The 27313-nt window shown below is 39.2% G+C and overlaps 1 long non-coding RNA gene across 2 annotated transcripts in view; it reads right to left on the bottom strand.

The window, feature by feature from the left end:
- The window catches only part of LOC110715084, a 42482-nt gene that overhangs the window by 1459 nt on the left and 13710 nt on the right, over nt 1-27313 (bottom strand). Inside the window, exon 2 of one of the 2 annotated variants that reach the window (XR_002510210.1) lies at nt 5-130. This is a non-coding gene — a long non-coding RNA (uncharacterized LOC110715084). Of the gene's footprint in view, nt 1-4; nt 2905-27313 lie in introns of those variants that run through there. The other variant, XR_002510209.1, reaches the window with a different exon arrangement.

Genomic DNA, 27313 nt, shown 5'->3' with positions numbered 1-27313 from the left:
TTACCTTAAGAATCACAGCCCTAACAGAAGCAGTAGTAACTCGGTGTCCCTACCAGCTAGCTACGATAGGGAGCCCTCTAGCTCGAGGACTTACCGGCACCAAAGAAGGGAAGTACTCGTAGAGGCAGACCTGCAAGGAGATAGAAAACCTAAGACTCGATAAATATCGAGAAGAAAACTAAACCCACCAAAATAGAAGGACACATGTCTCTATAATTTTCCAGAAACTAGAGAGAGTAATCTTTGAACTACACTATCGCTGACGATAGGCCAACCGCAATCCCAAAAGCAAGTCAGCATAGCCAAGGCTGGCTTAGTCATACGTGCCGATCAGCTGAAGAATGCACAAGGAGGAGAGATAGTGCAATAAGACACGACTTCCCCTGTCAGGAGAGAAAGTCCCCGACATGAGAATGAGAACAAAGATACGCACCCGCTGCTCCTGAGTGGTTGCATCATCATCAAAAGCTTCCGTAAGTAGCGTCCTACGGGTTGACCTTATGCTGGTGTTTAAATTCTGAGCCTTAGTAGCGGCTCGATGGATCATAGGGCCTAGCAACTACGCAGTCTCGGGAGAAACTAGAGTATGCATCCCGTCTGCAGGAAGCGGAGTAGGCCGAAACTCTAGGCCAGTGATAATAGTGAAGTCGAGGAGAATATTAGTCATCTTACCCCATGGGAAATGAAAAGTGTTCGTGGTATCCCAGAAAAACTCCACGACACCCCAAACAATGCAATGACTATCTCGCCAAGGATGAACAGCCGTAGCGACCCGGAAAAGAGGTGTCAACCCGCAAGACTCCCAGAGAGCCCTCATCGCCTCATTCCTCTCAATGCAATGGCGATAAATGTACGAAATGCTATCGTTGCCTGAGGTGTGACAACAAACGTGCTCATCGGTGATACCCAGCCGGACGCGCTGGGAAATGTGTAAATTGGCTGAAAGGCCAGGGTATGCTCGTCCAACTTTAAAATGACCACCCCTGGCTGGTAGAAGCACCATTGCCGTCGCTTACGGGTTGGAACCTATTTGTTGTTGACATAAAAACAATAAATTAAAGGTTCTATAGTATCTAAGTTCACTTAGCCGCATGATACTATGTTCGTAAAAAACAGAGTACAAAATACAAAAACAGAGCATGATTTTGATTTGCACGATAACAAAAATTTTGAGCGCTAAAACAATTTCTTACAAGTTTTTGGCAAATATTGCAACAAATTAAGTACAAAGAGCAAGCAAAATCACGAAGAACTGGTTACATTGTACTCACGAACCTAGACTGTTCAACAATGGAAGAAATCTCGTTTCTTCACCAAATCAAGCAATTCTAGTCTCAAATTACTCACGAAGAAATATACAAACATGTTCAAGCAATTTCAAAACAAGAGATTCGGCAGAACTTGAAGAAATTAACACAAACATGTTCGAACTTCCCGAAAAATCGCAAATAAAACGCCTAAAATTTGCCGAAATTAAGAGAAGTTTGACCAGAACTTACATAGATCGGTAAATTAGAGAGAAAATGCGAAGATTTGCAAAATATTTAAGTGAATTTGGTCAACAAACGATCAAGAACGTGCAACTTGAAGTTCCGCGAGCGAACGAACAAAATGAAAGCAGCAGACGCAATGAATTTGTCGCGACGCGATATGCATATCGCGAGGCGATACTCCCAACACAACGCGATACAACCTGGTGCTGCGCGATGCGTCTGTTGTTGGCCACGTTAGACTTTGTGGGTCTCATACGCTGATTTTGTGGACCTCATTTATCCGTTTAAGCTCTATGGCGCGCCATTTAGCCTCTAAGCAATTAATTCGATTGATGTTTGGCCTGATTACAATCACATTTGATTGATGATCGGCCTGATGACAATCATATTGATTAATTGAGCATATTTGAGTATTGATTGACCACATTATTTGAGTAGTGATTGATCATAATCAAGAATTTTCTAAAATAGAAGATTTCTACGAAATTGATTTGAGCTCGGTAAAATCTTGAGGAGTAAGGTTTTATGGTAGGTTTTCCAAGGCGTGAGAACCTATCACTTCCAAGGTGTGAAGACGAGAGGATTTGAGAAGACAGGTCGAGGCGTAGTGGTCTTCAACAGCGTTCCCTAAAATGTTGAAGTTGTCACCTTGATTTGAGAAGACGGCTTGAAGCATAGTTGTCTTCCATGGCGCTCACTGAGAATATGGAGGTTGTCAAAACAAAACAACTTGATTGACTGTGTCACAAGTTTCTCAAGGCGTAGAGACACGTAATTACTATACAAGTTCTCCCAAGGCGTGGAAAATTGTAGATCATTGCGTACTTCTTAAGGCATAGAAGACGACGACTGTATCCCAAGGCGTTTATGTTTAGTGTTATTCCCGGAGTATGGAATTTCACTTGTGAATTTCTCGAGGCATAGGAGTTCACGATAGGGCTCCCAAGGCATGGAGATTGTCCCAGATTAGACTTCCCAAGGCGTGGAAAATCATCATTCAACAGGTCGCTCGAGGCGTAGGAATCTACGAAATGTTGACCAAGGCGCGGAAACTTGTCACCTTTCACTTGTGAGTTGCTCGAAACATAGTGATTCGTGATGGGGTCCCCGAGGCGTGGAATCTATCTCATATCAGTCTTTTCAAGGCGTGGAAGATTATCTCAAGGCGTAGTGCTTCACGGTAAAATTCCCGGGGCGCAAAAAATTATCATCTGGTGGATTTCTCAACACGTGGAAAGCTGCAAAAAGTGTTTGCTACCGATACGTTGGTGTCAGATACGCATTTTTCCTTAAACTCCTTTATTTGTAGAACTGATGTTTTCTGTAGGTATCGGAGTTAAAAAAAATGATTTAGGATCGCAAAACGTTCTAAATCATTCTCCGTCCCTACCAATATACTTTGACTTTTGTTTTTGAAACTTACGTTTCTCTTAACTTAGTTAAAGTGGAGGCTTCTGTAGACACCTGATTGTGTCTCCCCAAAAACCAAACCCAGTGATGAGTACCTTTCACGTCTTTGATTATCGAGTCAGGTGAAGAGTCTCGTGAATTTCCTTTAGCCTTGACCATTTCTAAACTTTCCTTAAATGTCTTGATCCAAAATCATTTATTTCGTGTCCTTAATCCAAAATCATTCATTTCGTGTCTTTGAAAATAATTCATTTCGTGTCCACTTTATATAATTGTCCAAACCAGTTTATCTTGGTTCATAATTCTTGTCCAATAATTGAGTAGTTGGATGAGGCTTGAAAGAGCTTTCCAACGATATATTATAAGCCCAAATCCGAGTTATAACGAAGAAGTTATGGCCAAAATACTAAACTGGACCCAAACCGAACCTTACCTTCGACCCAATGATCATGCGAAGGGTCCATTATCCTTAACACCATTCCTAAATCCCTTAGGATTTATTATTAGCTTATAGAATTCTTCTAGAAGGTTCTATTTATCTTGTTTTTGAAAAGATAAAAATTTAAGTTTTTTACTTTGGATAAAACACTTGTTTTTCAATAGATTTAATTATGATAAAACTAGAATGCGTACGGAAATACGATTAACCCAATTTGATTGGAATTCAGATTCTGTACGGATTCTATCTTTCAAAAAGTATCGCTGAACGATGCTAATATCGTACAGCGATATAAGTATCCCGTCGCGATGTAGCTATCGTTTTGCGATACAATCAGTTTTACTTCGAGTTGTATTCTGACTCTTTTTCTGATCTTTTCCCTTGCTTTTCACAATAAATAGAGGACGTTTTCCTCCGTTTTGATTCACCAAAAATCATCATCTTAATCCCTCTCTAAGCTATAAACTTTTCTCTCTCTCTTTCTTAGCCTTAGCCTAAACACATCACACATCATACGTCCTTTGTGAGACTTGAAAACTCCAAGTCCTTCTCAAAGTTGCCTTCAACCTCGACGTGAAAGGTTGATAGTTCTTAGGGTTTGGTCCCAAATCTATATTTTAATTCTTATTTTATTTATTTATTGGTTTGATTTATCTTTCTTAAAGTTACTAACGTGTGTATTGTTTTGATAGAAAGAGATATGAGGCATCAAAGTGAGTAGATCTACTACCTTTATTCCTTGCTTTTGATATAGAACTAATGCTTAAATATTATTTTAATTCCTAATATCATGATAGGATGCTTTTGTGATTTCTAGTATCATGTTAGGATGTTAATTTTGATTCTTAGTATCATGTTGCGGGTGTTAATTAATATTTCTAATATCATGTTTTCTAGTATCATGTTTAGGATAAAGTTTTGATTTTTATTATTTAGTGACATGCTAGGGTTTGTTATTAATCTGTTTAGTATCATTCCTAGGATCTTGCTATTAATTATGATTATAATGATTATAATGATGTTTGTTATGTCAATTATACATTGTTTGATATTTTATTGTTATTGCTTGATCACTTCCTTTCTTGCAGGTTTAAAGGGAATTTGCACTTGAAATCACGTCTAATAAGATAATTAATAATTTGATTTAGGTTTAATATGATTTTAATTCAAGTGATCACCAATAATAGATTTATTTGTGCATTAATAATCAACCAACGTAGATTAAATATGCTTAGGGTTAATTTATTGTATGTATGTTGATCGGAAAGCGCACATGAATATCATAAGAATTAAGTAGAGGCCGATTTAGGGCGGGTTCAATCTCTTTTAGGTTGGATTCGTACCATCATCCACGAATATCCAGTAATGGTTCTCGGCCACTATGGAGTTAGCGATCTCCATGATCGTGAATGGGGTGTAACCTTCAAACCCGTGAACGGTTTACAAGTTCTTAAAACTTGTTGGCGACTCTTTTATCTCTAGCTTCTTTCCCTTTGGACGCCACCGTGTTTAAATTCATGATCACAGTGGGGCTTAAAGTGGATTTTTGAATTATTCTCTACACACATGTAATATAAAGTTAATTTAATAAGGCCAGAATAATTAGGGTTTTTGTTATTGGCTATTTAGGAAAGGGTTAGGGAATCAAAAGGGTTCGTTAACTCCCTTTATTGATTTGTTTTTCATTAACATTTAGGTCATTCCTTTTCTCCTCTCAATTCCCCCAAAGTCTTCCAAATTGATTACCCACTTAAATATTTTTTTTTTTAAAAAAAAAAAAACCCGACTATCTCTATGATTAACTTAATACAATATACAAATCACTTACTTCCTCTGTTTCATATTAGTTGACACATTTTATTTAGACATGTTTACCAGCACATACTTAACTTTTGATATTAATATTATTAATTACGTATTGGCAAAAATTATATAGACATTATATAACTACTTTTTTAGGCTCAGGCGATGCCTCGAAAAACTGCATTAATTTCGTAATTGAAAACATTATTTATTTATAGTTTTTGTAAATTGTTATGTATTATGTGAAGGATTTTTGTCTTCGTCAAGTGCAATTACTAGTTATATCAAGGGTCATTTTTATGAAAATAATTAGTTCATTCTTTTGAATCGTCATTGTCTATTGCTAGATAGGATAAATGATCTTTGGGCTAGTAAAATAGTCTAAAGCCCAATAGAATGGATCCTTTAAGGTCACACATAAGGGTTATGGATTGAACAAAGTATGAAGCCCATTCATGGGCCTCATAAGGTAATGATAAGCCACATAAGTAGTTAGGCTAGAGTAGTTTGGATTGGGTTAGGAGTTTAGGCTTCACATGGACTCTAATTATATATGAGATATATAAACAGAGGTCTTGCCTAGGTTATGCATACAAGTCACAAATAACCTAAGCAATAGATTGTGAAGCAAGCCACCAACTCCCAACCCCTCTCTCTCTCACACACACACAGACGCCTCTCTCTCTCACTCCCTTAGTCTGTATGGTACGGACATCGGCGCCGGCGGACGCACGGTGGTGGTGGTTTGTGGCTTGTTTGTCTCCTCTCCTCTCCGTAGAAGGTTGATTGAAGGGTTCAATCACAACTAACTAACATTAGTGGAGGTTCAATCCGTGGACCAAGTAGAGGAATCACGTTTGGGGATCTTGTTCTCCTTATTGTTCTTGCTCAATCACTCGTGGAATTACGCTTCAAAGGTATAATTATTTGTTCTTTGTGTGTTATGCATAGATCTTCTTTTAGATGCCTATGAATACGATTCATGCAATTCCGCTTAGAGTATTTAAAGTCCTATAATCGTATGAGTTAGCCTAATGCATGTACACATATTGATCATAATTCTTTGTTGTCAACAAATTTTACTTCAAGTAAGAGGGAGAATAATTTAATTATGGGTCAATTATTATTTTAAATGTGATTTAACATATGGAATCATTAAATGTAATTTATTTTGCTCTAATTTAGCCTAACAATGGACTGATTTTTACCCTATTTGGTTTGAAAATTTCGACCACCCCCCCAAACCCTAGTTCGAAATTTTCGAAACCCTAAACCCTAAATTTGGATTTTGTGTTTTGAGTAATTTCGATAGTTCCTAATTTCATGAATTTAATTTATTTGATTTCATGTATAAATTGTGAATTTTGCATGATCAATGATTTAATTGAAGTGTTAAATTGAATTAGGAATTGTTTTCATGAAGAACCCTAATTCTAAAATTGAATGTGATTTAATTTTATTAACTTGGACCAATTTAATTTATTATAGCAAGAGTTGTTTTAATTAAATTAAAACTCAAAAAAAAATTGTTTTGAGGCTAATTTGAGGCGGCGGCAGTGGCTGGGTGGCGCAGACACAGTGGCTGCCGCCGGTGGTGGTCTAAGAGGGAGGGGAAGGGTGGGGCAGCAGGTCCGCTAAAGGAGGAGCATCAGCAGCACCATGCAAGAGTTGTGCGGCACTGCTGTTGTGCAGCGTACACCATACAGGTGTACAGTCACCGTGGCTGGCTTTGGCTGGCCACACCACAGTGGCTGGCGCGGTTTTCAAAAAAAATATTTTATTTTAAAATTCAAGATCAGATTTTTTTTTTTGAAAAAGATAAGTTTTCAAAATTAAAGTTGTTAATTTTGATAAGTTTGTTAGGATATTTTGAGCAAAAGATTCTGTATGGATAATAATTGTTTTAATAATGAGATTGTTCCATAATTATTTTACGATATAATTGATTAAAATTATGTGATTGGCTAAGTACTTAGGATAGAATTTCCTAAATTAGTTAGGATAATCATGGAGGATAAATATGATTTATCTTTCCAAGATTAAAATAAGATTTGATTCTATCTCATACCTACATTAAAATATATGATATTTTATAATTGGTCATGAATAATATGGGATATTATCTAATTACAGTTTAAATATATGAGATATTTTGGGACCATGTTTTTCTTTTATGAACATTTGATGTTGTAGTTTAGGCAAGCATGTTGAGTGATTTATTATATGACAATTTTTATAATATAAGATATTATTTTGCTATATATAAACTACTATGGCCAATAGATTCTAAATACGATCTGCGCATTGTGATGTACATTTGTAATCTAAATACGGTCTTTGTACCATTAATTATTTTTGTATTTTATTTTATTTAAGTAGTAAATAGAATAAAATAGAATTACAGGTTGTAGTTAATGCAAGAAGCCCATGGAGTAAAGGCCCAAAAGAGCAAGGTGGATGAGATCCATGAAGGTTCAAGTGGGAGATTTTGCTTTATTAGTTTGTTAGGATTAAGGGGCCATACTATGTCATGTTTTATTTATGCATTAGTAGATTATGCTTGTGATGATGCGCTAGAGTTTACTAAATAATCACAACATAATAAATCTAGGTCCTGGTAATATTAAGATTGCTTTTCCAATTAGATACCCAACAACCCTTTAATTGTGAGTGATGGGCCTACCTCCGCAGGGTGTCACTTGTTATCTTAGGTAATTTGGGGTAAATCACGTTTTATACATTTAATTGGTTGTGCTCAACAAGGTTACCTAAAGCGCTTAGAACCTTGAAGCAAAGGGTAAAAATTAAACATGAGATGGGTAATAATTCAACCAAGAGTTACAAGAGTTGTAATTAGTAAAGAGTTTACTTACCTTGAAAATGCAATGCTTGATAGTAGGGCCTCAGTCCGGTCAACTATTACACAAATAAAGGATCTTGGAATCACTTAATTCAATAAGGATCATTTAATATTGAACAAAGTATTTTAAAGTAACCTATTTAATTCGCTTATGGTGCTTTAAATTTTATTACACACAATTATTGAACTTTGCCTCGTTTTTATTTGTAGATGAATAGCTTTAACGACAACACTAACTTTCCAACCAAATTGAAAACAAGGCTGAATCTAAGAAACTTCAAGGATTGGGAGAGGGAGCTAAGAAGTGTTCTTAAGAGCCAGGGGCTCGAAGCTCGCCTATATATTCCCATTAAAAGCATATTCACAGTGGGTTTTACTCCTAACAAGCATGCGAAATATGTTTCAAATGCAGAGAAAGTCAGGAATCTCATGTTAGCCTTTATTCCAACTTATTGGGCTAGAAGGTTTAAGAATTAAGAGCCAACCTTACTGTGAGAATGCCTACATGCTGCCTACAGAGGAGGCTTAGGGGCATTAGGAAGTGGAGGCTCATTGATATGAATGTCAAGGAAATTGTTGATTCAATTCCCAATATATGTTACTCCTAGACTGACAGTGTAAGGTTTCAGAATTACAACATTCATGGCAAGATAATGACCAAGAAAATTCTACCTGGTAAGTCAGTTAAGACACATGTCAAGGAACTGATTGAGTTACTTAATTGGATGGATATCTTAGGGAGACCATTTGATGATGTGTCTGCTCATGACACAATTTTATTTTTACTCCATGCTGAATTTGATCTCGTCAAGCTTATTCATGATGATGAAGGCTCTATAGTCACGCTTGTCGATTTATTAATCAACCACACAAAGGAATACTTGAAGAAACAAGGAAGTCAGTGCTTTTGTGAAAGGAATGGTGTCCTTCCAACAAGTGTATTATTCTGATAGATAGTTCAGAATTATTAGGAAGCTAATTCTTCAGGGAGATCAAGTGATCGGAATGCCTGGGTGGAGGCCACTTCCGATCTGTAATATTAGTGAACAATTAATATTACAACTTTGTCTTGACTGAACCCTTCGGGTCGAACCCAAGCGAACTGCCGATCCAAACCGACGAATCAATCTGAAGGATTTGATAAATCACTACAGTATTAAGAACACATCGCAGCATGCATGTGCGTGTGTGCGTGCATTGCTATCACAACACCATCGCAGAATGCATGTGAGTGTGTGCGTGCATCGCTAGCATAGCACCATCGCAGCATGCGTGTGTGTGTGTGCGTGCATCGCTAGCACAGCACCATGGCATCATGCGTGTACGTGTGTGCATGCATCTCTAGCACAGCACCATCGCAGCATGCGTGTGCGTGTGTGCGTGCATCGCTAGCACAACACCATCACAACAGCGTGCTTATGCATGCGTGCATGCTAGCCAAGCAGCACCAGCCGTAGCAACGTGTTGTGCGTGCTTGCACCTTATGCGTGTGTGTATGCCTTCGCATGGCAGCACCAAGCACAGCGCACTAGGCCTCGCCTAGCAGCAGCAGCATGCGTGGCTCGCTAGCAGCACGCATGTGTTGGCTGGGTTGTGCGTGCTATGCTGTGCTGGCTGGCTGGCTAGCAAGGCAGGCTGCTTAGCCTTGGTGCCAGGCGCCAGCTGGCAGCCTTGGCAGCCAAGGAAGGCTGCCAGCTTGCCCATGCCATGAAGCCGGTTTGGAGTGGTGGGGACCAAAGCTTGGAGGCATCCCTTGGGGAGTAAGGCAATGGTCTACCCCTGGGTGATGGTCCTCACCTAACCACTCCTCTCCATGTGCCACTTGTTGATTGTTGATTGCATTATCTTTTAATTTTTTTTTATTTAAATAAATTAGTTATAAATGCAAACTATCCCACATTGATCATGAATAGGAGTGCAAGTTGCATTTCCCTAAAAATACCTCATGATTGGGCATTTGGAAATCAACTTGAGTGGAACTAAAAAAGGCATCTCTTATTATTGAGAAAACCTTTAAGTTCGTAAAACTCTAGTTTTATATTTGGTCAAGTCTCGACTAACCATCGAGACGAATATCGTTCGGGTTGGGTCGTGGGTACGAGCCGTTAGAGGCCGTCACGCTTGTGAGGCTTTAAGCTTCGAAGTAAGAGCTCGGTTTACGAGCGAAGCACGCTTCAAGGGTATAACTTCATTCTCCCTTCTCTTAATTATTATTTAATTATATGCATGCTTTATTGCTTTATTTATTGGGGCAGGTCTTGGGCGGGTTTCTCTTCCGCGTAGTGTTGGACACTACGAAACCCAACCGCGGTATCAGAGCCGCGCTCTTTTTAATTATTGCAATTAATAATTAATTAAGGTGATTTAAAATGGATTTAAATTTCTGGTTGTGCTTTCTAATTGGATTAGAAGCTCGTTTTAATTATTTTAAAACTCGTATTTTTTTTTAATTTTGGCTGACGAACCTAGATTTCGACTTAAAAATAGTGTTTTTTGGGTGGAATCGATGTTCTAAATCGTTTTGATCCTTTTAGGGTTGTCCAAAAGCCACAATCCTCCCAGAAATATGTTTTTCGAGGGGTTTTTCGTTTTTTGACAAAATATTTTAAATCTTTATGCCTTAATTAATTTATGCATGTCAAGGGTAGATTAAATGCAAGAGCACCTAAGCGCCACCAAGGCCAGCCGGGCTGCCCACGCAGCCCACATGTGGCTGCCTTAGGTATGCGCATGGTGCCTAGCCTCGTAATGCTGCTGTGCTGTGTGGCGAGGCTGTTGCGTTCTGCCTAGTGCTAGGTGCGTGGCTAGGCTACTAGAGTTGCTTGGGCAAGCTGCCGGGTAGCAAGCCCCAGCCAGCCTGCCATACGCAGCCAGGCGCCAGTAAGCATGCTAGCATGCGCAACATGCGTTGTGTGCTGCTGGTGCTGACTAGCGTAGCGTGCTACGCTGGGCGAGGATGCTAGCATCCAACATAGCAGGCGCAACACAAAGGGCAGCATAGCAGCCTTGGTGCGCAGCCCACAAGTTTTTTGGGTGAGTCGATTTTGCTTAATTTTGGGCTATGATTTTTGCAAAAGATTTTGCCGTTTAATTAATTAATTAGTTAAATTTAAACGAGGCTAAGCTTCGGTAGCTCCGGCACTTGTGGAATTTAGTGGGAGCTTGAGGAATTTTCGTGAACAAATTGCGCCTTAATATATATAATATGTTAAATAACTTTGGCTAGTTTTAATTAGGCGTGTTAATCGGATTAACCACCTAAGTTAATTACTAGTTTTCTCGTGTTGTGAATTTTTTCCTTGTTATTCGTCATAAAATGCATGGGTCATTCACACATAGTGAATGGGTGAATGAAAGCTTGTTATGTAACAGGGTTTTGTGAAAATGGCAACTAGTGGGACATGACTAGGATAGAAAATACGGATTGCGTTTCGTTACGTATTTTTGTAAATCTAAATACGGTCTACGTACCGTTGAGTATTTTTGTACCTTCATATTTAGGTTAATCTTATTCGTAGTAACTAGAAATTGCATGCTTGGCGGAGACGTCTCAAACGGTGTTTTCCATGAGGTCGAGTCAAGATAATGCTTTGAAGACCCTTGAAGACTTGAAGATTCAAGGGGTCATGCTAGTTGCCAAATGCATCTATTTTATGCTTTATGTATATTATTGTGCTTATATATATATATTTGAATGTTAGATGCATGTCTAGGATTTCAAAATGTTGCGATGATTAGTTCAGTTCACTTAAATCAATGAAAATGACATGTTTTTACATATGATTAGACAAATGTTGATACCGCTGACAAAACTAAGACATATCGAATTTTCATTACCTTCACCGACAACTATAGGAGATATGGTTATGTCTACCTTATGTCGAACAAATATGAATCTTTTGAGAAATTCAAAGAGTTTCAGAAAGAAGTTGAGAATCAACTTGGCAAGAAAATAAAAGCACTTCGATTGGATCGAGGTGGCGAATATTTGAGCCATTAATTCGACGATCACTTGAAAGAAAATGGTATTCTTTCAAAGCTGACACCTCCCGGAACTCCTCAATGGAACGGAGTATCCGAAAGGAGAAATTGAACCTTGTTAGACATGATTCGATCAATGATGGGTCTTAGTGAACTCCCTATCTCTTTCTAGGGACATGCGTTACTAACTGCAGCACTAACACTGAACCGTGCTCCGTCAAAAGCTGTCAAAAAGACTCTATATGAATTATGGACTAAGAAACCTCCAAGGTTGTCTTTTCTTAAGATTTGGGGTTGCGAAGCATATGTCAAGCGATTAATTTCTGACAAGCTTCACCTGAAATCAAACAAGTGTTTCTTTGTGGGCTACCCAAAAGAAACCAAAGGGTATTACTTCTACAACAAATCCGAGAACAAAGTGTTTGTTGCTCGTGATGGTGTCTTTTTGGAGAAGGAACACCTTTCCAAAATGACAAGTGGGAGGAAAATTGAACTCGACGAAGTTCGAGAGGAAGAGCAACAGTGTCAACTTGATAAAACTGACAATCAAAATGCTTTAGAAGTAGTTGATAAGATTGGTCAGAATCAAACAGACAATGTAAATGCTCAACCTATTACCCTTCGTAGGTCGCAATGGCAAGATCTCTACCAGACAGATACCTTGGTATTGTCTTAACCAAAGATCAGGACATCCTAGTCATGAATGGAGATGAGCCAGCGACATACAAACAAGCTATGACGAGCCCCGACTCTGCAAAATGGCAAGAGGCCATGAAATCTGAGATGGACTCCATGTCTGAAAATAAAGTCTGGGACTTGGTAAATTTGCCCGAAGGTTACACACCCATCAGTTGCAAATGGATTTTCAAATTGAAAACAGACAAAGATGGAAATGTATCAATATACAAAGCTATACTGGTGGCAAAAGGTTACAAGAAAATCAACGGGATTGATTATGATGAAACCTTTTTGCCATTCGCAATGCTTAAGTCCGTCCGGATCATCCTAGCGATTGCTGCATATTACGATTACAAAATATGGCAAATGGACGTCAAAACCGCCTTCCTTAATGGAATTTTGAAGAAACTGTGTATATGACACAGCCGGAAGGTTTTTTTGATCCAAGCAACGCTGGAAAGGTATGCAAGCTTAAGAAGTCCATTTATGGACTGAAGCAAGCAAGCAGAAGTTAGAATCTGCGATTTAATGAAGCCATCAGTAAGTTTGGTTTTATCAAGAATCCAGATGAGTCTTGTGTTTACAAGAAGGTCAGTGGGAGTGACATCGCATTCCTAGTGCTGTATGTCGATGACATATTGCTCATTAGAAACAACACAAAATTATTAGAGTCCATAAATGGTTGGCTAGGAAAGTGCTTTTCAATGAAGGACTTAGGAGAGGCATAGTACATATTGGGCATCAAGATCTATAGGGATAGATCTAAGAGGATGATTGGATTGAGCCAGATCACTTACATTGATAAAGTGCTTGCCCGATTTAGCATGGAGAATGCCAAGAGAGGGCACTTACCCATGTCCCATGGCGTAACTCTCAACAAGAAACAGTGTCCACAGACACCTGTTGAGCGGGAGAGTATGAATCAGATTCCATATGCTTCGCTAATTGGATCGATCATGTATGCCATGATATGTACAAGGCCAGATGTATTATACACCTTAATTGCTACGAGCCGATACCAATCAGACCCAGGAGAGGCGCATTGGACTGCGGCCAAGAATATCCTAAAGTACGTGAAAAGGAACAAGGATACAAATTTTTTTTTTTTTTGGTAAATAAGCAATATTTTATTACCAAAGGAAAGAAGTTACAACTTACAGGGAAAGTTATAACTCTCCAAAACTACACAAGCCAAAAAGGCAATCAACCACCAAAAACACCTTCCTCCCCCCTAAGAGGGCACCTTCTAGGAAGGGTACCTCAAGAAAGGAAGGGGGACAAACTGACCTATGCTGATGTGGCACCTTCTAGGAAGGGTACACGTCAGCAGGCCAGAAACAATCAAAAGAAAACACAACACAAACAGGATAAACACAACAGCTATAAAACAAAAGATCAGCAAGTACAAAAAATACATCAAGTACAATCAAGACAAACTGTAGGAACACTACTCTTCAGCTGCTGAAGCCACTTGCAATGATCTCTCTTCCACGAATTATCAATAAGCCGTTGAACTCGTCCCAACACTTCAAAACAGATAGCTTGACACAGCTTCACAAGAATGATGACAACCTTGTTCCAGAAGACATTGTTCCTTGCAAACCAGACATAGTAGACACAGACATTAAAAGCTGCAAGAGCAATTTTCTTTTGGATATGATCAGTGTTCTTCCTCTGCCAGTGCTTTTATGAGTTATCAAGATTATAGTGCCTTTCATTTATGTTCAACCAAGCTCCAATAGTCTTAATGCAGATCATGCTATACAAACAGTAAAAAAACAGGTGATTATGAGACTCAATTTCCTTCCCACACTGTAAACAACTAGTATCCTCACAGCAACCCCAAGAAGCTAATCTGTCTTTAGTTTTGAACCTGCTCTGAGCAGCCATCCAGGAAATAAACGAATGTTTAGGGACATTGAACCTATTCCAAACCCATTTCCCCCAACTAACTTTAGTCTGGTCACCCTACATCCAAGCATAACAATCCTTAATCTTATACTTCCTGCTCACCCAATTGTTACTCTCAAACCCCTGCTGCAGTTCTGTCTTGATGGAACAAAGTTTCTTCCATGCCCATCCTACACCTCTCTTTAGCATGTAAGCCCACCACTCCTGATTCTTCAAATAAATGTTGTGAACCCACTTAACCCATAGAGAGTCTTTCTTGGCAGCAATCTTCCAAATATACTTACCTAGGGCAGCCTTATTCCAACAACTACAGTCTCTCACTCCCAAACCACCATACTGCTTAGGCTTACAAACCCACTACCAAGCAATAGGAGGTGCACTCTTGAGAACAGCAGATCCTCCCCATAAAAACGCTCTATAGAGCTGAGTAATCCTAAGAATCACTCCTTTTGGCAGTAAAACACATTGAGCCCAATAAGTATGGAGACTCATAAGCACAGAATTAATCAAAGTAGCTCTGGCAGTGCAGGACAGATTTCTACTAGACCAACAAGTAATCCTATTAAGCATTTTATCAATAAGAGAGTCAAAATCCGAGATTTTCAGGTATCTTGCATTTAAGGGAATTCCCAGGTACTTGAAAGGAAAGACTCCTTAAACAAAGCCATTATCCCTCAAAATATCAAGCTTCAAGTTCTCCTCCATGTTCCTAAAATACACAGCAGTCTTATCCTGATTTGCACTCAAGCCAGAAAGCTTCTCAAACACTTTTCAGAGCCCTGATGAACAGAGAAAAGGTACCTTTGTCACCATGTCCAAAGAGCATCAAATCATCTGCAAAGACAAGGTGGGTGATACCTAACTGTCTATAACCGTTGTGGTACTTAAAACCCTTAAGCTTGCTCACTTTCTTGAGAAGTCTTGACAAGTATTCCATCACAATTACAAAGAGAAGAGGAGAAACAGGATCACCTTACCTCACCCCTTTCCTTCCTTTAAAGAAGCCAAACATTCCCCCATTAATCATAATAGAAAAGGAAGGAGTAGTAACACATTCCATGATCCATCTAATGAACTTTGCAGGAAAATTCAGGGCAGCAAGCATGTCCCTGATAAAACTCCAATGCTCTGAGTCATATGCTTTCCTGATATCAACTTTGATAGTGCACCTTGGGGATCTCCTTTTATCATTATAGTTCCTCACCATATCCTGGCAAACCAAGATATTATCCAAAATTGATCTACCCTGTACAAAAGCACCTTGTGTTTCACTAATCAGACCAGGCAAGACCAATTTCAATCTTGAACATAACAGCTAAGAAATGATATTGTATATAACATTGCAACATGCAATAGGTCTATATTGAGAGACATGAGTTGCATCAGTAGACTTAGGCGCAAGAGTCAGCACAGTAGCATTGATTTGCTTCAGCAAGTAACCATGCTCAAAGAAATCCAGAATAGTTGCACATAGATCCTGTTTGATTATATCCCAAGAAGTTTTGAAAAACTTACTAGTGAACCCATCTGGCCCTAGAGCCTTATCATCTTCAATGCTCTATAAAGCAACCTTGATATCATTCTCAGAAAAAGGATTACAGAGACTCACCTGCTGATCAGTACTCAAAACACTTCCTTCACTGATAACACCTGGATGCAGCCTTGCCCTAACAAAACTAACAGTGCCCAGAAGGTTTTCATAATAATCAATAAAAGCTTTCCTCACCCCCTCATTCTCTTGAATAACCTAGCCATCAGCAGAAACAATACTACATATTCTGTTTTGAACCCTTCTCTTTTTAATGCAAGCATGAAAGTAATCAGTATTCATGTCTCCATTCTTCAACCAGTGTGCCTTAGCTTTAAGTCTCAGATACTTGTACCTTGTTGTATGAGCACACTGATAATCATACCTAGCCTGTCTTTCTTCAGAAATCAGCCCCTCGTTACAAGGATCCAAGTCAAGCTTCTTTTTTAATATCCATCAACTTAATAGCAACCTCAGCATCAGCAGATTCAACAAAAGACAAGAAGTGAAATTCTGTGTCTTGAGAGCCCTCTTAACAGCTTGTAATTTCTTTACAAACCTGAACATAGCAGTTCCTCTAATCTCAACATCCCACTCATGCTGAATGAGGTTTAAGAAGTCAGGATCATCCACCCAATGGTGAAAAAACTTGAAAGGCTTCACCCAAAGTTTATGCATCATGGACTATGGTCCATAGTACCTTCAGGAAGGAAACTAGCTTTTTCATCCACAAAATTTTCCAGCCAAGCATTATTAACAATCACTCTATCAATCTTTGAACAAAATCTATTACTTCCCTCCTACTTATTATTCCAGGTATAAAACATCCCACCAACCTTAAAGTCAGTGAGGTCATTATTCCGAAGACATTCTCTGAAATTTTCCACCTCATTTAGGGTACAAGGTGAGCCAATCCTATCTTCTAGATTGAGAATGTTATTGAAATCACCACCAATAATCCAAGGGATACTAGAAATAGTAGCAATATTAAAAATCTGATTCCATAACTCCACCCTATCCTTCTGCTCATTTAAGCCATAAACCATAGTAACCAGAAAAACTTTTCCAGAGGCTCTATGTTTCACAGCTAGATGAATTAGCTGCACCTCTACTCTGATCACCTTAACCTGGAACACATTAGGCAACCACAAAACTCAAATTCTACCCTTATCACTTTTAGAGTAATTTACTGTAACAGACCAAGGAATCTCCAAAACTTTGAAAAACTCTACCGAACTTCTTAGCTTTTACTTTAGTTTCCATGAGCCCAAATAAGCTTAATTTATGGTGTTCCAAAACCATGAAACATCACTCCTTTTGGTAGGCAAATTTAGGCCTTTAACATTCCAGAAGCCTATATTATCCATGTAAGGTATAAGAACATTCACCCTCCTCCAAACCTCCAAACAGGACTCTTCCTTCATCAATACTACATAACCTGTTCCTGTCCTGTGCCCTATTGTCCTACTTCCTGTATTCCTCCTCATTGGACTGATTCTCTTCATCTTGGCTACCAAATCGATTACCTACTGTCACATTCACCTTAACACTGTTTGTCTTCTTAGTCTGATTTTGAGTCTGCACAGGCTTCCTCACAGGCTTCCATACTCTCTTTACAGGCTGCAGAACAAATTGCCTTCTCTAAGTCCCATCCTTGTACCTGTCTCTTTTAGTCCTATTTAGATTAGGACAATGCACATCAGAGTGTCCCATGTTCTCACATTTGCTGCAAGTGACAGGTTTCAATTCATATACCACCTTTTCCAGAACTATGTGCCCATTCTCATCCATGAATTCTATTTCCTCCGGCATAACTCCATCAATAGTGACCTCCACCATTAATCTTGCATACTCCAGCCTTTCTTTTGTTGCAATTATTTTATCTGTCTTAATAGGTTTTCCAATCAAACTCCCTATCTTTATTAATGAGTTTTGGCCCCAGAATTTGAGGTGTAATCCAGGCAGCCTGATCCATACTAGAACTTTTGAAATTTTTTCATTCTCCAATATGATACCAGGTTCCCATCTCTTAATAACTACAGGCCTACTGTCAAAAAGCAAAGGACCTGCATTTAAAACTTTTTCACAACTCTCCTTGGATCTGAACCTCACTAAGTAGATACCATTAGCCATCATGCTCACCTTATCAATGCCAAACTTTCCCCAAATTCTACAACAAAACCATTCATTACAAAATATGGCACCTTAGCACCTAGAGCATAGCAAACAATGGCTGAATTCTAAATATCACTTTCTAACTTAACATCATCTGACGTGAGTTTCAACATTCCACCCACAGACTTACTTCGAGGTTCACCTCCATTGATTATACCACCCGAAGACAAATCAATTCCCTCATCTCTTGTACTATTAAACAATTCTGTCCAATTTTTTAACCCATTACTTCCAGCAACATCAGGAATCCTAGAAATAGGGGTCTTAAAAGATTGGGGATTAAAACGTGGGTTTGCCATTAGACCCATATTCACATCCAAATTATTTTCATCAAGATTACCATCAAGATTATCATTATTATCAGCAATCATCATTAAAGGGGTCGGATTAACCGAATCATCCGAACTACCAGGTACATGGTGATTCACTATTTCATTGAACTTAGAGCTTAAAATAGGGGAGTTGTAGTGAATTACCTGTAACCATTGATTTAATTGAGTTGCATGAAGCTCTTTCTCCTCCGCTGAGATTCCCTTCCCTCCAGGAGGCTCAAGATCATTACCATCCAGCCAGCTCACTCTTCTGACCCAGCATTGTCACCTCTACTTTGATCGAGCTTAGCATTCAAACGAGTTCTTGGTTTACCTCGCTTTTTCTTGGTTTTAGATGAGGATCCCTTCATCCCTTTACTTTTCTTCCCCTTGGCCATAGCCCAATCAAGGATTTCAAAGGAACAAGAATGGTGGAATGAAGGATTTTCTCTCTCTAGGATTTTCAAGGGGGCATGTCCTTAGTATTGTAAAGTATAAATTCCTGGTCTATGGTGGCCACAAAGATTTGATTGTTTAAGGTTACACCGACGCTAGCTTCCAGACTAACAGAGACGACTTCAAGTCACAGTCAGGGTACATATTTTGCCTTAATGGAGGAGCGTTTAGTTGGAAGAGTGCCAAGAAAAGCACCACTGCAGATTCTACAACAGAAGCCGAATACTTGGGAGGTTCGGAAGCCGCTAAGGAGGCAGTTTGGATTCGTAAGTTCGTTAGTGAACTTGGTGTTATATCCTCCATCAAGGATCCAATAGATCTCTATTATGACAATTATCTCCATCAAGGGTCCAATACATCTCTATTGTGACAACAATGGAGCTATTACTCAAGCCAGAGAGCCAAGAGAGCACCAGAAGGTCAAACATGTCCAAAGGCGATTTCACAATGGAAATCCAAAGGTGAAATCAGAATTTGTAAGATCGGGACGGATGACAATGTGGCCGTTCCTTTGACTAAACCTCTTCCTCAAGTGAAGCACAACAAGCACGTCGAGGCAATGGGAATCAAGCACGTTGGAGATTGGCTTTGAATTCCCTATAAATGTGTTTTAATTAAATTATATGTCTTAATGTAAAACACTATGTTAAAACCATTCATTTATGGAGTAATCATTTTTATGCAAAACTACTATTCACTCCATTACTATTTAATTGTGGTTTAGAATTAAATAATGAGTCCATTCGATTTCTGAGAATATTCAAAACATGGTATAAAGACTATGTCTTGGATAAAGAAACACTTGTTAAGTGAACATTGAATATTTAAATAGAAAATTATCCCTAATCGAGGCCATTTAACTGATGGACGATCAATGACCGCCAGAGATTAGTGTGTCGTATGATTTACAGCACCGTTTCTTGTGCTGCAAGGACGTAGTAGTCATAAATCATTTGCATAGGTTCTAGTTTGGAACTACACCGGATCGACCTATGAGTGTACTTTAAGAGATTTAAAAACGTCATAAGTACATTTCTCATTATAGCTATCGGAACCTGTTTCCTCAACCATGAGTATTATGTTTGATTACTAGTCTCTTTGATGTTATCAAACGTCCGCCGTAACTGGGGATTATAACGGGAACACTCGGGAGATTAGGTCCTCTTAGTAAAGGATGCTTAACGTACAAGACTGGGAATGTCCCCTTATTAACAATAGGGAATTAGTCTTTGTTGTTTACAAGGCCGCTCGAAGAGCAAGATTGTGAAAATGCATGGCCGTGCTCAGATGGATTATAGAAATCATCTGCTTATTGACAGTCGAACTCGGAGATCGAGAAACACTTCTGAACGTAATAAGGATGACGAAGATTCTTACCTTATAGTTCATGAAGAGACATTAAGCGGCATAGGAAATACATTATACACTGTATACACACTAGTCCGGAAGGACAAGTGGGAGATTGAAAGGAATGGTGTCCTTCCAACAAGTGTATTATTCTGATAGAGGGTTCAGAATTATCAGGAAGCTAATTCTTCAGTGAGATCAAGTGATCGGAATGCCTAGGTGGAGGCCGCTTTCGATCTGTAATATTAATGAACAATTAATATTACAGCTTTGTCTTGACTGAACCCTTTGGGTCAAACCCAAGCGAACTGCCGATCCGAATCGACAAATCAATCCGAAGGATTTGATAAGTCACTAGAGTATTACGAACACAGACGTTGGATATCGAGCCTAGAGCATCAAGACCGAGCGTCGAAAAATCAACAAGCAACAAGTTGGAGAAAAGCCGTAGCATCACACTGTCCTAGCCATGCGGTTGATAGGCTAGCTCGAGCTAGCATACACCTAGCATGCTAGGCGCTGGCGCTAGGCAAGGCCTGGCACTGCTCACAGCAGCATGCATGTGCGTGTGTGCGTGCATCGCTAGCACAGCACTATCGCAGCATGCATGTGCATGGGCGGAGCCAGTGTGGGTTCAAGTGGATTCATTGAACCCAATGATTTTTTGAAAAAAATTAAAAACTTTTTTTTTAAAAAAAAAAAATCGAAATGGGTTTAAATAGAATATTTGTGTATTATATGGCAACAAGTAAAGCTGTAGCCCAGTGGTTAGTTTTACCTCCCATCACACAAGAGTTTGTGGGTTCAAAACCCGTAACTCACACCCTTTTTTTTTGTTTTTTTTGTTTCCTTAGCTTACCTTCCCAGCTTTCCTCTTCCTCATTCCCCCAAATTTCAAAACCCTAACTTCTTCCTCCTTCTCTTCCCGGCGCAACAGAACACGGCGGCACGGCGCAACAGCAAGCAGACCCACCGTCACAGCCTGACAGCCGTGTATGTAGGTAAGTGAATTTGGGGATTTTTTTTGCAAATGTAATTTACTTCTCAATTTGGGGATTTTTTTTGCTAAATCGTTGAATACTTGAAATTCATATGCTAATATACATTACGAATTGGGGATTTTTTGTACATTGCTGAAGTTTGGTTATAATTTGCTAATTTACTTCTCAAGTTCTCAATTTGGGGATTTTTTTTTGTTAAATTGTTGAATTTCATATGCTATTTCCGTATTTCGTTTTCTGCCTTCTGGTTTTCATAATTTCATATGCTATTTGTTTTCTGCCTTTTGTATTTCGTTTACTAATTGACTGTAATCTTTAATTACGATAGTTTTAATTAGCCTTCTGGATTTATCATTCATTCATTGATTTACAACTCCAAGAGCTCAATAGTAGATTTGATGAAGAAAATATGGAGTTACTTATTTGTGTGTCATGCTTAAACCCGATCAATTCATTTGCGGCATTTGATATGCAAAAGTTGTTGAGACTTGCCGAGTTATATCCCAAAGAGTTTCCAACTAATGATATGACAATGACTGCACTTCATCAAGAGCTTCAATTTTATATTAATGATGTGCGCCAAGATGCAAGGTTTGGATACTTGAAGGGTATTCATGAGCTTTCTATGATGCTTGAAACAAATAAGCATACTACTTACAACTTAGTTTACTTGCTTATAAGACTAGCATTGATCATTCCGGTTGCAACTGCAAGCGTGGAACGAGTGTTTTCATCAACGACATACGTAAAAAATAAGTTATGAAATAGTATGGGTGATCAACTATTGAATGATAATTTAGTCACTTTTCTTGAGAGAGATTTATTTTCAAGAGTTAGTGATAATGATGTATTGGAAAGCTTCCAAAGTATGAAGACTCGAAGAATGCTTCTATAGTCTTTTTTTTTCGTTTCTCTATGTGTAATCTATTTGTAATCAATAGTTTGAACATATTTATGTACTGAATATTTAATTATTATATTTTTATTCCTTTGTTAATTACGATTTCAAATTTCCGAAGTTTCGAACCTACACTTCGAAAATCCTGGTGACGCCACTGTGCATGTGCGTGTGTGCGTGCATCGCTAGCACAACACCATCGCATCATGCATGTGCGTGTGTGCGTGCATCGCTAGCACAGCACCATCGATGCATGCGTGTGCGTGTGTGCGTGTATTGCTAACACAGAACCATCGCAGCATGCGTGTGCGCGTGTGCGTGCATCACTAGCACAGCACCATCGCAACATGCGTGTGCGTGTGTGCGTGCATCGCTAGCACAGCACCATGGCAGCATGTATGTGCGTGTGTGCGTGCATCGCTAGAACAACACCATCGCAGCATGCGTGTGCGTGTGTGCGTGCATCGCTAGCACACCACCATCATAGTAGCGTGCGTATGCATGCGTGCATGCTAGCCAAGCAGCACCAGCCGTAGCAACGTGATGTACGTGCTTGCTAGCGTAGCAGCACGCTGTGCGTGCTTGCACCGTATGTGTGTATGTGTGCCTTCACATGGCAGCACCAAGCACAGCGTACTAGGCCTTGTCTAGCAGCAACAACATGCGTGGCTCGCTAGCAGCACGCATGCGCTGGCTGGGCTGTGCGTGCTATGCTGTGCTGGCTGGCTGGCTAGCAAGGCATGCTGCCTAGCCTTGGTGTCAGGCGCAAGCTGGCTGCCTTGGCAGCCAAGGCAGGCTGCCAGCTTGCCCATGCCATTAAGCCGGTTTGGAGTGGTGGGGACCAAAGCTTAGAGGCGTCCCTTGGGGAGCAAGGCAATGGTCCCCCCCTTGGTGATGGTCCTCACCTAACCACTCCTCTCCATGTGCCACTTGTTGATTGTTGATTGCATTATCTTTTAATTTATTTTTGATTTAAATAAATTAGTTAGAAATGCAAACTATCCCACATTGATCATGAATGGGAGTGCAAGTTGCATTTTCCTATAAATACCCCACGATTGGGCATTTGGAAATCAACTTGAGTGGAACTCAAAAAGGCATCTCTTATTATTGAGAAAACCTTTAAGTTCATAAAACTCTAGTTTTATATTTGGTCAAGTCTCGACTAACCCTCGAGACGAAGATCATTCGGGTCGGGTCGTGGGTACGAGCCGTTGGAGGCTGTCACGCTTGTGAGGCTTTAAGATTCGAATTAAGAGCTCGGTTTACGAGCGAAGCACGCTTCAAGGGTATAACTTCTTTCTCCCTTCTCCTAATTATTGTTTAATTATGTTTATGCATGCTTTATTTCTTTAACTATTAGGGAAGGTCTTGGGCGGGTTTCTCTTCCGCGTAGCGTTGGACGCTACGAAATCCAACATTCTATTGCGGTAGGTGGTCTTACCACTTACCAGAATGTCCCAACAACATGCCGTTGAAAACGGAAGGTAAGGAGTTAACTAATGTTTTTGTTGTAGAAATTAACCTTACTTCCTATTCCAAATGGGTATTTGATACCGGTTGTGGTGCTCACATTGTAATTGATGTGCAGTGATTAAGAGTCACTAAAAGGGTAGTAAAGGGAGAGATGATTCTTCGAGTAGGAAATGGAGCAAATGTTGCTGCACTTACTATTGGAAGCTATGAACCAAGCTCCCATCTGGACTCGTTTTGGTTCTAAATAACTGTTATTACGTTCCTGCGATTACTAAGAACATTGTTTCAGTCCTGTTTTACATACTGAAGGTTTTTCTTTTAAAATCAAAAACAAATGTTGTTTTATTTGAAAGAATAACATGTTATATGCTATCGCAAAGTTGGTTAATGGTTTATACGTATTAGATTATATAACCCATGTCTATAACATAGATCATAAAAAGCAACGAACAGATGGTTCAAACCCAACTTACCTATGGCATTATAGGTTATGTCATATTAACCAATCGTGCATCCAAAAATTACAAAAGGATGGACTCCGTTCAGCATTTGATTATGAATCATTTGAAAATTGTGAGTCATGCTTGTTAGGTAAAATGACCAAGTCACCTTTTACAGGAATAGGTGAAAGAGCGAATGACCTTATGGGACTCATACATACAGATGTGTGTGGACCAATGAGTTCAAAAGATAGAGGTGGGTTTAGCTACTTCATTACTTTTACTAATGATTTAAGTAGATTTGGTTATATCTACTTAATGAAGCACAAGCCGGAAGCCTTTGAAAGGTTCAAAGAATTCCAGAATGAAGTACAAAATCAACTTGGGAAGACAATTAAGGCACTACAATCTGATCGTGGTGGTGAAATTTGACTCAAGATTTTGATGATGATCTGAGGGATTGTGGAATACTTTCACAATTAACTCCTCCGGGAACCCACAATTAAATGGTGTGTCAGAAAGGAGGAATCGAAGCTTGCTTGACATGGTTCGATCCATGATGAGCGTTACTGATCTTCACATATCGTTCTGAGGATATGATTAGAAACAGCTGCGAAAGTACTAAACAAAAGCTCGTCCAAAGCAGTTGAAAAGGTTCCATATGAGTTATGGAATGGAAAGGTTCCAAAATTGTCTTTTCTCAAGATTTGGGGTTGTGAAGCCTATGTAAATGTTTACAAGGTGACAAACTAGGCCCTAAATCAGACAAATGTTTCTTCATGGGTTATCCAAAGGAAACAAAAGGGTATTATTTCTACAATCGCGATGATAACAAATTGTTTGTTGCTCGCAATGGTGTCATTCTAGAAAAGGAATTTCTTTCTAAAAATCCAAGTGGGAGTAAAGTTGTTCTCGAAGAAATTGAGACGAGTAACAAATGGATGTGGAGAACACCACGTCAGAGGCGAGGGCACATGAGTCAACTAATTTGATAAATCATGCGTCGGAGCAAGCTAATTCAACTAGTGAGACTCCTATCGTCCCACTTGACTCTAATTCTTGAGAAAATCTTCAAAGAGTTGAAGAGAATATTTCTACTATTGCTCCTACCCTTTGTAGGTCTAACAAAATCAGAAATAAATAGTTTGTTGATTTTTATTTAACCGAGGATTCCAAAATATTCCTATTAGAGAGTGCAAAACCCACAACCTACAAGAAAGCTTTGGCGAGCCCCGACTCAGAGAAATGGCTTGAGGCCATGAAATCCAAAATGGACTCCATGTCTTAAAATGATGTGTGGGAACTATTAGACTTGCTTGATGGGGTCGAACCCATTGGTTGCAAATGGGTCTACAAGATCAAGACAGATAAAGATGGAAATGCCTACATCTATAAATAAGGACTGGTAGCAAAAGGGTTCACACAAATTCATGGTATTGACTATAATGAAACCTTTTCCCCACTAGCAATGCTTAACTATTCGGATTCTTCTAGCGATTGCTGTATTTTTCGATCACGAAATTTGGCAGATGGATGTTAAAATCGCCTTCTTGAATGGGTTCTTGAAGGAGGATGTGGATATGACACAACCTGACGGTTTTGAAGATCCGGAAAATCCTGGAAAGGTATGCAAGCTTCAGAAATCCATTTATGATTGAAGCAAGTATCACGGAGTTCGAACATTCGCTTCGATGAGGCGATCAAACAATTTGGTTTCCTCAAGAGCAAAGAAGAACCTTGTGTATACAAGAAGTCTAGTGGGAGCAGCCTAGTTTTCTTAATCTTGTATGTAGATGACATACTGTTCATAGGGAACGATATACCAATGCTTGAGTCAATCAAGGAATGGTTGAAGAGTTGTTTCTCCATGAAAGACTTAGGTGAGGCCGAATACATATTGGGAACTAAGATCCATTGAGATAGGTCTCGAAGGATGATTGGAGTAAGTCGAGACTTATATTGATAAGATCCTTGAAAGGTTCGACATGAAAGACTCCAAGAGAGGATTTCTTCCCATGTCTCATGGTATTACGCTTAGTAAAACTCAGTGCCCTCAAAAGCCTGAAAAGTTGAAGCGTATGGCTAGTGTACCTTATGCCTCTGCAATAGGGTCCATTATGTATGCCATGATATAAACAAGGCCAGATGTTGCATATGCCCTAAGCATGTGCAGTATATTTCAAGCAAATTCAGGATAAGCACACTAGACAGTTGATAAGAACATCCTTAAGTACCTTAAGAAAGACTATAGGAATGTTTCTTATTTATGTTGGCGAATAAAAATGAATTAGTTGTCAAGGGCTATACGGATGCGAGTTTCCAAACAGACAGAGATTACTTCAAATCCTATTCTGGGTACATTTTTTGTCTGAATGGAGGAGTAGTGAGCTGGAAGAGTTCGAAGCAAAGCACCGTCGCAACCTCTGCGACAGAATCTGAGTATTTGGTTGTGGTAGAAGCAGCTAAGGAAGTAGTTTGGATTTACAGAGCTAGACATTGTACCTAGTGCTCAAGAAGGAATTGAGTTGTTATGTGACAACAATGGCACCATTGCCCAATCAAAGGAGCCAAGGTCACATTAAAAAACCAAACATGTTGAGAGGAAGTATCACCTCGTTCGAGAGATCGTTGGCAGGCGGGATGTCAAGATATGCAAAGTTCATGCAGATGAGTACATTGCTGACCCGCTTACTAAACCCCTTCCTCGGCCCAAGCATGAGACTCACACTAGGGCTTCTAGATTGAAGCAAGTCATGTAATTTAAGTTGTGTTTTTTTTGAGAAAATTTATTACATATGTAATACATTAATTTGCAGAATTATGTTTAATTAGAAATTTATTATTTCTCTTATTTAATTATGGTTTTGATGTTGAATAAAATGTCCAAAATAATTATAAATTGATGGGATCATCAAATACGTGATTTGGTGAATGAAACCCCACAGGTGAACTAAATTCATAAATTATTTAAGTTCCTAGTTTGAAATCATTAAATTGGACATAAATGATTTCAATAAATGGACTAGCATGTAAGATTGATTGGATAGCGCAGTTTCATGGGCTATACGGGCATAGAGATGCTCGGTCAATCACATGGATATTCATG

This window comes from Chenopodium quinoa, unplaced genomic scaffold, assembly GCF_001683475.1.
Source record: "Chenopodium quinoa cultivar QQ74 unplaced genomic scaffold, ASM168347v1, whole genome shotgun sequence".
NCBI lineage: Eukaryota > Viridiplantae > Streptophyta > Magnoliopsida > Caryophyllales > Amaranthaceae > Chenopodium > Chenopodium quinoa.
The sequence above is the reverse complement of the archived record's forward strand: the minus strand, read 5'-3'. Positions and strand labels throughout refer to the sequence as shown.